This window comes from Helianthus annuus, chromosome 17, assembly GCF_002127325.2.
Source record: "Helianthus annuus cultivar XRQ/B chromosome 17, HanXRQr2.0-SUNRISE, whole genome shotgun sequence".
NCBI lineage: Eukaryota > Viridiplantae > Streptophyta > Magnoliopsida > Asterales > Asteraceae > Helianthus > Helianthus annuus.
This window is the reverse complement of record NC_035449.2, coordinates 7,361,670-7,373,737: the sequence shown is the minus strand read 5'-3', so window position 1 is coordinate 7,373,737 and position 12,068 is coordinate 7,361,670.

The following is a 12,068-nucleotide window of genomic DNA, read 5'->3' as shown; positions in this document are numbered from 1 at the left end:
CTTTGATTATTCATCGTGATTTCGACTTGAATATTTGAGTGCTGTTCGAATTCGGACTATGCTCTGTTATTCGTTGCGAATCCGATTGAATTGTTAAGTATTGCACTTGTTAATCGTTGTGAGGGTTTAATCTCGTGAATTGATGTAACTGCTGTATTAGTTACAATCCCGTTTGTGTGCATTGTTATTAGATTAATCAAGGCAAATCAGTAGGCTAGACTCTGCTCAAATTAAATCAGCAATCTATCAAGGCTTATCTGTAGACTAAACTTTGCCCGTAGAAATCTGCAATGTGAGTTCATTTCTCTTTTTCTCACCGTTTGTGAGTCCATACTCTTTTATCACAGTTTTATCACCTTTTTGTGAAACAATTATATTACAAAATGCTTTCTAAAATCCTAAATGGTTACCAGTTATACTTACAGTGATTAAGTTATTATATTTTATAAATAACTACTGGTATGGGAGGTATTATACATTATTTGATTCTCTTTACTATTACCCAGAAAGTTAGCATGACCACAGTTATAACTAATATTCTTTTTAACATTAAAATTAATAAATGTAATGTATAAATCTAAATGGTGCAAACCATAATAAAATAGTCAAGTATAATACTTTTAGTCAGGTTACTATATCATGATATTACAATTAATTAATTAACATATTTGATAAGTTATAATATTTGACATAAAATGTCATTATTCTAGATTACATGATTTTGTGCCATACATAATATATTTGACAAAGTAATGCCATGGGATATCATTATGTCCAGCATCACTAGTTGAAAGAATGATCAACAGTGATATGTCCAGAGACACTAGTTGAAAGAATGATCAACAGTGTTATAATTAGAATCACTAGTTGAAAGAATGATCAACAGTGATATGACCGGAATCACTAGTTGAAAGAATGATCAACAGTGATATGACCCCGTCACAGGAATCGCCTAATGACAGATAAATTGAATAATAGTTAAGTATAGTTATTTGATTAATTCACTATTGGATGAAAGTAAACCAATGAGTGATATTATTGCTGTTATATTGGAACTGCCATCATGTGACAAAATACTGATTGAGTGGGGTAAATACAAATAAATATATATACCTTAATACTGTAAGGTATAACAATATATTTTATAAAAAATGGAATGATCTCACTCAGTAATTTCCACTGACAAAACCTTTTTCAAAACATGTTTCAGGTAATTACCATAGATTGGAATAAAGGCCAGATACGACACTGAAAGGCATCAAGAAGTGGTTTATTTTAATCAAATTAAGAAATATTGTTTTATGAAATAAAACTTATCCTTATTAAAGCTACCATTGTAAAATAGGGATTTATCCCATCTATTTAAATCAAATCCGGTGTTTTCTAAACTATGATATTTTTCCTAACTCACGGTCCTGATGAAAATTCCGCTGCAATGTTTTTCAAAAATAATCACCGGTACCACTGGGCTGTTCGCGGCTCCCGATTCCGTCCAGGGTGGGGTCGGGGGTCGTGACATCCTGGTACTTCTGAACTCCCTCACCGTAGCTGACCCCCGCGATTGTGAAAGACTGCCGCCCCGCTCGCCGTGTTCCGTCGTGGCCACCTTGGTTCGTCGGAGCTTTTCGTCGTGCCCATCGGTTTGATCAGTTTAGTTCTTCGATCAGGATCAGCCGCTACTCAGACCGTTGCAGCCGCACTTCGTCTTCAGTCGAGCTCCGTCGTCACGCTACTCCACCGTGTTCAGACCACAACCGTTGCTACTGCTCGACTCGTTCGTTTGATCATCCGACCCTTTGGTCTTTGGTGTCCGGTTAGCTCCGTTTAGCGTTTAAGGTACTTGATCGAACCCTCTTCCGATTCGAATATATAATACGAATTTCTGGTTTTGTTTTGACTCTCCCGGTGACTAAAACTATCAACCTAAAGATAACCATGTTGGTTGGGTTTTGCTCAGTTTCTTGGCTCTGGTCTTTTGAACTTGAGGTCTAAATTAATTAAGGGAATTATGTACTAAACATTTATATAAGGAAACAAGTGGGAAACAAGTCGTTGAGTTCTTTTATGAAGGTCTTAAATGTGATAGCCTACTGTTAAAAGGCTGATGATGAAATACTACAGCCAAGAACCAATATATATAAAAATAATTGGTGGATTAAATCTGAATCTATATAGAATATTATATTTTAACTAAATATTACGATTTTCTTTATTTTTAAACCCAACATAACTTAGAGCTAACCTTTGCAGCCCATGTATTTACTTATACATAATATTAGATGTGGATTCATGAAAACTTAATATGTTTCTAAACTACTGTTAGTTGAAAATACAATTTATTGAAAGTGTAAAATTCAAACTCCAATTTAGAAATGATGACTTGAAGGTTGTGGGCTGAAGATGGGTTATAGATATGCTTTTTAACAATCTCATATTTACTATATTTTTTTTACTCTAGATGCTGGGGATATTAAATAAATAACTAATAAGACCCCAAAATCGTTGACGCCGGAAAGCCAATGAAACATGTAATGAAGTTTAAGATTTCGTAAACCTAAGTTAGTTTGCGCATAAACTGTAGGCGTTTGTGACTGTTGAGTAAAACTTGATTATTGGTTTTGCTTGTGTGCTAATAAGGTACGGATTCTGTTTTCTTTTCATCATAGTATTTTTATTCAAATCTGTTACTTTGTAGTACGGATGTTCTCGTCGGTAGTTTCTGTTTCGTATTGTTATGTGACTAGTATATATTATAGCATGCAATACACCTTAGACCTTGTGCTCATTATTGCATGTTCCCTTTAGACTTATGTCAAGATACTTTTATTTCTAATACGCTTTGTACTCTGTCACCCGAGCAATTATAAGTTACTTGTCGTTGGGGCGTCAACGGCATGGCACTCATCGTGATGGTGCGTAACTAAAGTTCACGGCGTTTCTAGTTTGTGCCTGTGTAGCACATGGCTCCTAGAGGCGAATAGATCGATCTTAGTTCTGACTCCTGACTCCTGTTGAGATGGAATAATGTGTGTGCGCCTACACGCACCATCTCGGCGCATGGACTATAGCCATGCATGCCTCTGTTTAGGCTCGTGGGTGCTTCTATATTACGTGACTTGTTTTATTGTTATATGATGTCACGTATGTCTTGTCTCTGTTATGATATGTTTGATATGATTATATGCATCTGTTTATGTTCAGTATCTGTTATCTGTTTTGTATAAGTATTGGGATTCAAGTTACATAAGTATCTGTTTCAGTGCCAGGATTTCAGTCTCTGTTTACAGCATTTGTCCGGTGTCTGCCTCAATATTTGTTTTAGAACTGTTTTGTTTCCAATATCGGGTTGCATAATCTTTACAAGTATTAGATTTCTATGTTTTCAAAACTCAGGTTATCTAAACTATTTTGTTAATTAAATATATATATTTTCAAATTAGAAATATAGTTGTTTTGACTAAATAATGATTTGTTACGAAATTCGAGTTATCTTTAGATTTTGATTTAAATCTAAATGTTTATTCATAATATGGTAATTTCGATAATTTTCTTATTTTAGAGGAATTGGGATTTTTAAACAATATTATATTATAAGTAAAACTATTTGAGAGAAGGAAAATTGTTTTAGTTTCAAATGTGGTTCAATGTCAGTCTTAGTTCAGCTTCCGTTATGTGGTGTTTCGTTCTCATTTGTTTGTCTTTACATGTGCTATTGATTTCTCCGTTACTGAGCAACTTTTTGGCTCAGCCGTAGTTTTCTTTTCGTGTTTGTCTTATTTGTTTGACATGTAATATGGGAAACTTGGGAAAATAAGTGAGGAGCGTCTTGAAGATCGAGTTTTGTTTCGTTTCAGTAATGTAAGAAAATGTAATTAGGCTCTTTTGTTTTCAACGTTATGGATTGGTTTTAGTTTTGATATCTGTATGAGTGACACGTCAGCCTGTTCAGGTTGGGGTGTTACAATGTACATAGTGTGAAATGAAGCACGTAAGTTATCGACATGATCCTATCAATACCAATGACTGCGGGTTGACTGCGCAAGGCAGTTCGTAATACATGATCACCACTGTGACCCATGTGATTAATTGTCCTTAACAACCCCTGAATGAACAGGTGCTGAGTCCAAACTATAGTACTATCGTTGCTAAGGCAGGTAGACATCAATCCATGTGTAAACATAACAAACAAACATTCATTAAGTCACGTATAACATGCGGTAGAGGTTAGCAAATATTGTGTAGTGTGTTCGATGTGATTTGAAATAAGTAACGTATGTAACACCCAAAAGTGCGTAAAGCAAAAAGGGATCGAGTATACTCACAATGATGATAGATTGAAGGGAGCGCTAGGGTAAGATTAGCCTGATAAGAACGATAGAATAAACGCTAAGCGGTGCGGAAAATAGTGCAAAGTGTCAATGGATCGGACGGTAATCTGATCGGATGGCCAGTCGATTGGGTGACAATCTGTTCGGATGGTCATCCGATCTGACATTCGATTGGATTGTTTCCTCGTTTGGGATGGATGTGTTTGTGTATGATGGCTTGTACTTTAAAGTTTTCGTTGTAGCATTTTGAAAACAGAGAAGTATCTCTACCTTTCAGGTCGGTCGATCGAACGGGGGTCCGATCGGGCGACTATCCGATTGGTAGGACACTTCAGTGAGAACAAGTTCACAGCAGTTTGTCACTCGATCGGATTGCAATCCGATCGGGTGGCAATCCGTTTGGAACTCATTATGCATTGAACATGTTGAAAATTGTTTAAGTGTTGAAGTCCTAACATCTCATGGTCGGGTGGTAGTCCGATCGGGTGGCAATCCGATCGGACGGCAATCCGTTCAATGTTCAAACCTCAAATGTTGAAATAAAAGTTAAGTGTGGGACCCAAGGTGAAATCCGATCGGGTGGTTGTCCGGTCGGGTGACAATCCGATCGGACGACAATCCGTCCCAGACGACCCGATCGTCTTCTTCACTTGGTTGTTTTGATAGCTTGTAGTTTTTTTCGAGACTGTATGATATCGTGTCAAACAACAGAAACCTCGTCAAACTTAGTGACCCAATCAGACAGGAACCACCCTAGTCCGACCCATTAACTGTTCGAGACGGTGTTTCATGTTTAACCCGAAATCAGTATTCTCATGGATAGAATCCAGATGTTGAACCAACACAAAAACAAGAAGGAGTAGGAGGTTAGAACAAGGTCCAATTCTATCGGTTTTGAGTGCATTGAGTGTAAAAGAGTTGAAAGAAGGTTAGAAAACCATCTTTCAATCCTTTTCACCATGAATATGTTTAGATCTGTGCAAGATCTTTGTTTATTTATGTGGAAATCGTTCAGATCTAAGTTGTTCTTGGTGGATTGAAGCCAAAACATGAAGTTCATAAGAACACCTTGATGACATCATCCTAGAACATCTCAAATCTAGTGATTTCACGGTTAAAAGTTAAGATTTAAAAGATAGAAAGGTGTAGGAGTGCGTGTAGATCAAGAAAGTACAAGATTTAGGTTAAAAACTTACAAGAATCACGAGAAATCTGAAGAAATAGCGGCTGGAGCAAGTTGAGAGGGAGAGAGCTGTCAACATCAAGTGATGTTGACATATGGGGTATTTATAGGGTTTCTATAAATGGAAAGGGGGAAAGTGGCTGGTCGATCGGGTGGCAACCCGATCGGGTGGCAGCTCGATCGAGTGGCAACTCGATCGGGTAGCAGCCCGATCGGGTGGCACCTCGGTCGGCAGGCCACTCGATTCGAGTGCTCGACGCGAGGAGTTTTGCAGTTTCGATTCGCGTGTTGAGCGTTGCGATGCGATAGAGTTTCCTATTCAAATTACTTTTAATCCCAACTACTATATCTAACTTACAATCATCCTAAATTACTTGCGTTTAGCGACTGCGATTCGATTGCGATTGCGTTGCGATTGCATTTTGATTAATCACCACAACATAAACATAAATAAACATGCACAAGTAACATATAAAAGGCACACACACAAGAACAATAACCAGAACGCGTAATTCGAGTTGCAATTGCGATTGCGGTAAGCGATAAGCGATAAAACAAGCGATAAACATGCGATAAATAGCGATAAACCTCGATTATAACAAGTACTCCACATAATACAACTAACGTAACAAAGTAAATAGACTATCTACAAGTCAAAGAAGTCAAACAGTAGTTGAGCAAGGAGTGACAGATCGCAATTAGCAATCTTTTCTTCCTTTGACTTCAATGTTGACTTTGACTTTGACCTTCGAAACACGAGGTGTTACAGCCTCCCCCTGTTAAGGGAATTCCGTCCCGAAATTAGGCTTCTGCCGTAACAAACAACTGCGGGTACTTCGCCTTCATGTCGCTTTCGAGTTCCCAAGTGAACTCTACGCCTCGTTTGCCTTCCCATCGAACCTTCACAATGGGAATGCGCGAGCGTCTGAGCTGCTTGGTTTGGCGGTCCATGATCTCGACAGGCTTCTCCACGAAGTGTAGTGTTTCGTTTACTTGGAGATCTTCCAGAGGTACGAACAAATCATGCTCGGCTAGGCACTTTCTGAGGTTGGACACATGAAAAGTCGGGTGAACATTGCTAAGTTCTTCCGGTAGTTCGAGTCTGTAAGCCACTTTTCCGATCCTTTCCAGAATCTTAAAGGGTCCAACATATCGAGGCGCGAGTTTCCCTTTCTTTCCGAATCTGACCACACCCTTCCAAGGTGATACTTTTAGGAGTACATGGTCGACAACGTCAAATTCAAGGGGCTTGCGTCGTCTATCGGCGTAACTTTTCTGACGACTCCGAGCTTTCAGCAAATTGTCTCTTACTTGGAGGATTTTGTCAGTTGTTTCTTGCAGTAGCTCGGGACCGGTTAATCGCGAATGACCGATCTCGTGCCACACAATAGGCGACCGACATATTCTTCCGTATAAAGCCTCGAACGGTGCCATTTGAATGCTGGAATGATAACTGTTATTATACGAGAATTCGACTAAAGGCAGGTAAGCGTCCTAATTACCACCGAAGTCTATGACACACGAACGGAGCATGTCTTCCAGGGTACGAATCATTCTTTCAGTCTGACCTTCGGTTTGGGGATGAAATGCGGTACTTAGATTAAGCGTAGTACCAAGAGTAGCTTGAAACGTTTCCCATAAATGCGAGGTAAACCTACCATCACGGTCAGAGATGATGTCGCGAGGCGTCCCATGTCGACAAATGATCTCGTTGGTGTAGATTCGGGCTAATCTTTCCACCTTGTAGTCTTCCCGTATTGGCAGAAAATGAGCAGATTTGGTCAAACGATCAACGACAACCCAGATGCTGTCGTGACCTGATGGCGTGCGCCGAAGCTTCGTTATGAAGTCCATGGCTATACTTTCCCACTTCCACATATGGATCCGGGGTTGTTCAAGTAAGCCAGAGGGTCTTTGGTGCTCGGCCTTGACTTTCGAGCAAGTCAGGCACCTTCCAACGTAGAAAGCGATATCCCTCTTCATGCCCGGCCACCTGTACTTGTAGCGGAGGTCCTGGTACATTTTATCGGCATCGGGATGAATATAATACCGAGATTTGTGGGCTTCGTCCTTCAGAATCTATCGTAAATCGGTCCGCTTAGGGATCCAAATTCGGTCCAGATAATGGAATATCCCATTCAACTTATTCACTAGATGGGCTCCATCGTGGTAGATCCTTTCCTTCTTCACAGTACGCTCGGTAAAACAAGCATGTTGGGCTTCGCGGATGAGAGATTCGAGACGATGCTGGGCTTGAACATTGTGGGTGCTATGCAGATAGCTTCGCCGGCTTAGAGCGTCGGCAATGACATTTGCTTTGCCTGGGTGGTAACGAATCTCACAGTCGTAATCGTTGAGAAGTTCTACCCATCGACGTTGACGCATATTAAGTTCTTTCTGGCTGAAGATGTGCTGTAGGCTCCTATGGTCGGTAAAGACCATACACTTTGTACCGTAAAGGTAGTGTCGCCAAATCTTTAACGCAAAAACAACTGCGCCTAGCTCGAGGTCGTGGGTTGTATAGTTCTTCTCGTGGATCTTGAGCTGACGAGACGCGTAAGCGAACCTTGTCCCGTTGCATGAGAACACAACAAAGACCAAGGTTCGAGGCATCGCAATAAACCACGAAGTCATCATTTCCGTCGGGTAAAGCAAGGACGGGAGCATTGCAAAGCATGTTCTTGAGGGTTTGGAAGGCAGACTCCTGTTCAGTTCCTAAAATGAAGGGTCTGTCTTTATGCGTGAGGGAAGTAAGCGGCACGGCGATTTTAGAGAACCCTTCGATAAATCGACGATAATAGCCCGCTAGTCCAAGGAAAGAACGGACTTCAGACGGGTTCTTAGGCGTAACCCAACTCTTAACAGCTTCAATCTTCGCAGGGTCGACATAAATTCCTTGACTATTGACAATGTGACCGAAGAATTGAACCTCCTCCAGCCAAAATTCACACTTGGAGAACTTGGCGTAGAGTCGACTCCCTTGGAGTAACTCGAGAACCAAGCGTAGTTGCTGCGCGTGTTCGGTTTTCGACTTGGAATAGATCAGGATATCATCGATGAACACAATGACGATGCGACAAGAAATGGTTTACACATGGGATTCATCAGATCCATGAAAACCGCGGGTGCGTTGGTTAAACCAAAAGGCATAACAACGAACTCGTAATGGCCGTAGCGAGTGCGAAAAGCGGTTTTGGGTATATCCTCCTCTTGGATGCGCAATTGGTGGTAGCCTGAGCGTAGATCGATCTTCGAGAAACATGTAGCACCTGGTAACTGATCAAACAAATCATCGATTCGAGGCAGGGGATAGCGATTCTTGATTGTTAGCTTATTCAATTCCCTATAGTCGATGCACATCCGAAACGACCCATCCTTCTTTTTAACGAAAAGGACTGGTGCGCCCCATGGAGAGGTGCTCGGGCGAATGAAGCCTTTATCAAGTAATTCCTGGAGCTAACTTGAGAGTTCACACATCTCGAATGGAGCGAGTCGATAAGGAGCTTTAGCAACAGGGTTGGCTCTAGGAATGAGGTCGATACGAAAGTCGATATCACGACTCGGAGGTAAGCCAGGGAGATCATCAGGAAATACCTGAGGAAATTCACAAACAACGGGGACATCTTACACTTTTGTCTTTCCTTTCTTTTTGTAACACCCCAATCGCGTAATATAACAACACGCGGCGGAAGTATCGGGGAGTCACGTTACAAATTGCTCACAACTACTGGTACTAAATTGTTTCAATATCATTAACTTCGTTTTACAAACAAAGAATACATGTAATTGTTCTTTTGTTTTAGAAGTCTAAGGCCCGTATGCAGTCCTATGCGTTGCATGCTTGAACAGTCGAAAACCTGAAACATATGTGAAAAACAGTCAGCATAAAAATGCCGGCGAATACATAGGTTTTATTAGCCAAGTAAATGGCAAAATATTGGGTATTGCAATACTTTAACAACTACGAGACCTGTCAATCGAAAATAAATCTTAAAGCCAAAGAATGGCAAAAATTTAGTATTACAATACATAATCTTAATTGTGAAAGCTCGTGACAAAATAGGTTTGTATATGGCAATATGATTATTACTAAGTCATTTTATGCCTTACATCGTATTCTCGTTTAAACCATCGTAAAAACTTGTTAATATGTTATTAGAAATCCAATCAAGGATTAATAATAACTGTTTTGAAATAAATCAAAACTTATGTAAGTATTATATAAATCAAATCAATAAGTCATGATAATACTTCAAATATCTTTCTAAGAATCTAACATATAAGAATATGGGAGATTCTACGAAGATTTCGATAATCAAACATTGAAACAATCATACAAAAATCCTATAGTGATCCAGATAACGCTAAGAATAATAAAATAAGAACATTTATGTATAGGAAGTATCAGCGGCGTATCCACCATGTTCTTATTTTATTACACCCGTTTCGTTATCTAAATCAAAACTACCATATAAACACATAATCGTCAACTTGTTCCACCTCGTAAACACACATTAAAGTACACATTGAATCCAAACAGGGGCTCCAATATTAGTACTCTAAACATCCCATATATGTCTAACTATGAAGATAGATAGATACTACAGGGATCGGGTTCTTGCCACATCGTCTCAACAAACTCGCATTAAAGTACACAATAAATCTAAACAAGGACTCCAATATCAGTACTCTAAACATCCCATATACGTCTAACTAAGAAGATAGATAGATACTACAGGTATCAGGTTCTCGTAACATCGTATCATTGTACCACAACATCCTAAATCCTAGTAGTGATTCGGGATAACGCCATGGAGGGTAATACAATAAGCACACTTATATATAAGAAGTACCAGCGGCGTATCCACCATGTGCTTATTGTATTATCTAGTTTTGTTATCTAAATCACCAACAATCTACACACAACCAACCATCGAGTCGTAAAGTACTTCTTAAAAACCTTACTATGAAGATAGGAAGATCTAAGATTGTACCTCAAATATCCTATAAGAATCTAACTATGAAGATAGGTAGATCCGTTAAGGATAAAACATCGTATTTGCATAATCGGAATAATACACATAAAAGCACTTAGTGAACACATATATGCCATACATTTTGAAAACGAATCGATTACACATATGAATCACCCCAAAACATTTGAAAACGGTAAAAGAGGGGAACTATGTACTCGTCTGGGATTGCGTACAGTTCCGGTTCAAAGGGTATAACAAAGCTCAAAAGGCCAAGAATTCAAGTGTTGAAGCGGTTCCTAGGGTAATAGATACTATGTTAGCGAATCGACACCTAAATCGGAAGATCAGGCAGAATGAGGTTTTGTAAACCAAATGAGTATTGGAACTCATGTGATATGGTTTAACAAAGCCTACATTCTAAATCGGAACCTATCCTAAGTGCTTACGACCCATTACGACCCATTAAGGTAGCTTACGCCACTTTAACGCGTCGTTCGCGCAAAATCGCGTTCGAGATGCCTAACTAGTCCTATGACAAGTATTATATGCGTTAACATATCTAATTATGTTCTATAATCAGTTTAGATGTCAAAACATGTGTTATATATCCTTAAAATGAAATTATGTGGAAAAAGGGTATTTTGGTCATTTTCTTAAGGCATATAAACTACCTATCATACGACTAACTAAACGAGGTGACCATAAGGTTATTCTCTATACAACTATGGTCACAAAATATGTTTGGTCGGATCTTAATGATCGACCAAACGGGTCGCGTTCGAAAGTCTAAGCGGTTGTTCAGACCGCTTATCTTACGACCCTATATAAGCACTAAACTAAGAGTGACGAGTTAAACATGTTAAAACATGTTTAACTAAGTTAGAAAACAAGTTTGATATCAAAACAAACGGTTTTGATACCCGAGAATAGTTTGGTTGCAAAATACACATAGACGCGTATTTTGACCGAAACTATGACTCGTCACTACACCCAATTAACGTGGTAATCAGTAGGTATAGTCACAAGGGATTATAACCATCGTGATTACGCTCACGTTGCAAAGTTTAAACGAACTTTGTGTTGACCAAAGACTGGTCAAAGCAGAAAGTCAAACATTGTTTGACTTTCACGCTTGAAAAACGATAACAAGCATGAAAGAAACTTACAAAAGGTCCAAGCTAGGAAGATTTGATTCAAAATACTCAGGTATGAAGTGTTAAAACTCCAACTTAGAGCAAATTGAATGAAATGTGTGAGTTGTGAAATGAAATCAACTGGGTATTTATAGGAATTTAAGAACCGTTAGGATCATTTCTCGTAATTCGTGCTTCGATCTAGACCTTACAAGTGTTACCCACTGATTTTCAATACTAGGGGACCTTAAAACCAGCTAATGGTTTGTTAAAACCATGTACAAAACCCAGAAAACAAGCTGCTGTTGCTGAAACAATGAATCTGCTCAGATCAGTCTCTGGCACCCCGCGAGAGGCCTGTTGCGCCCCGCCAGAGACCAAAACGGCAGAATATCAAAAACAGTTCCTGCAGGTCCAAAACTTGATTTTTGATGCATTTTTGACACGT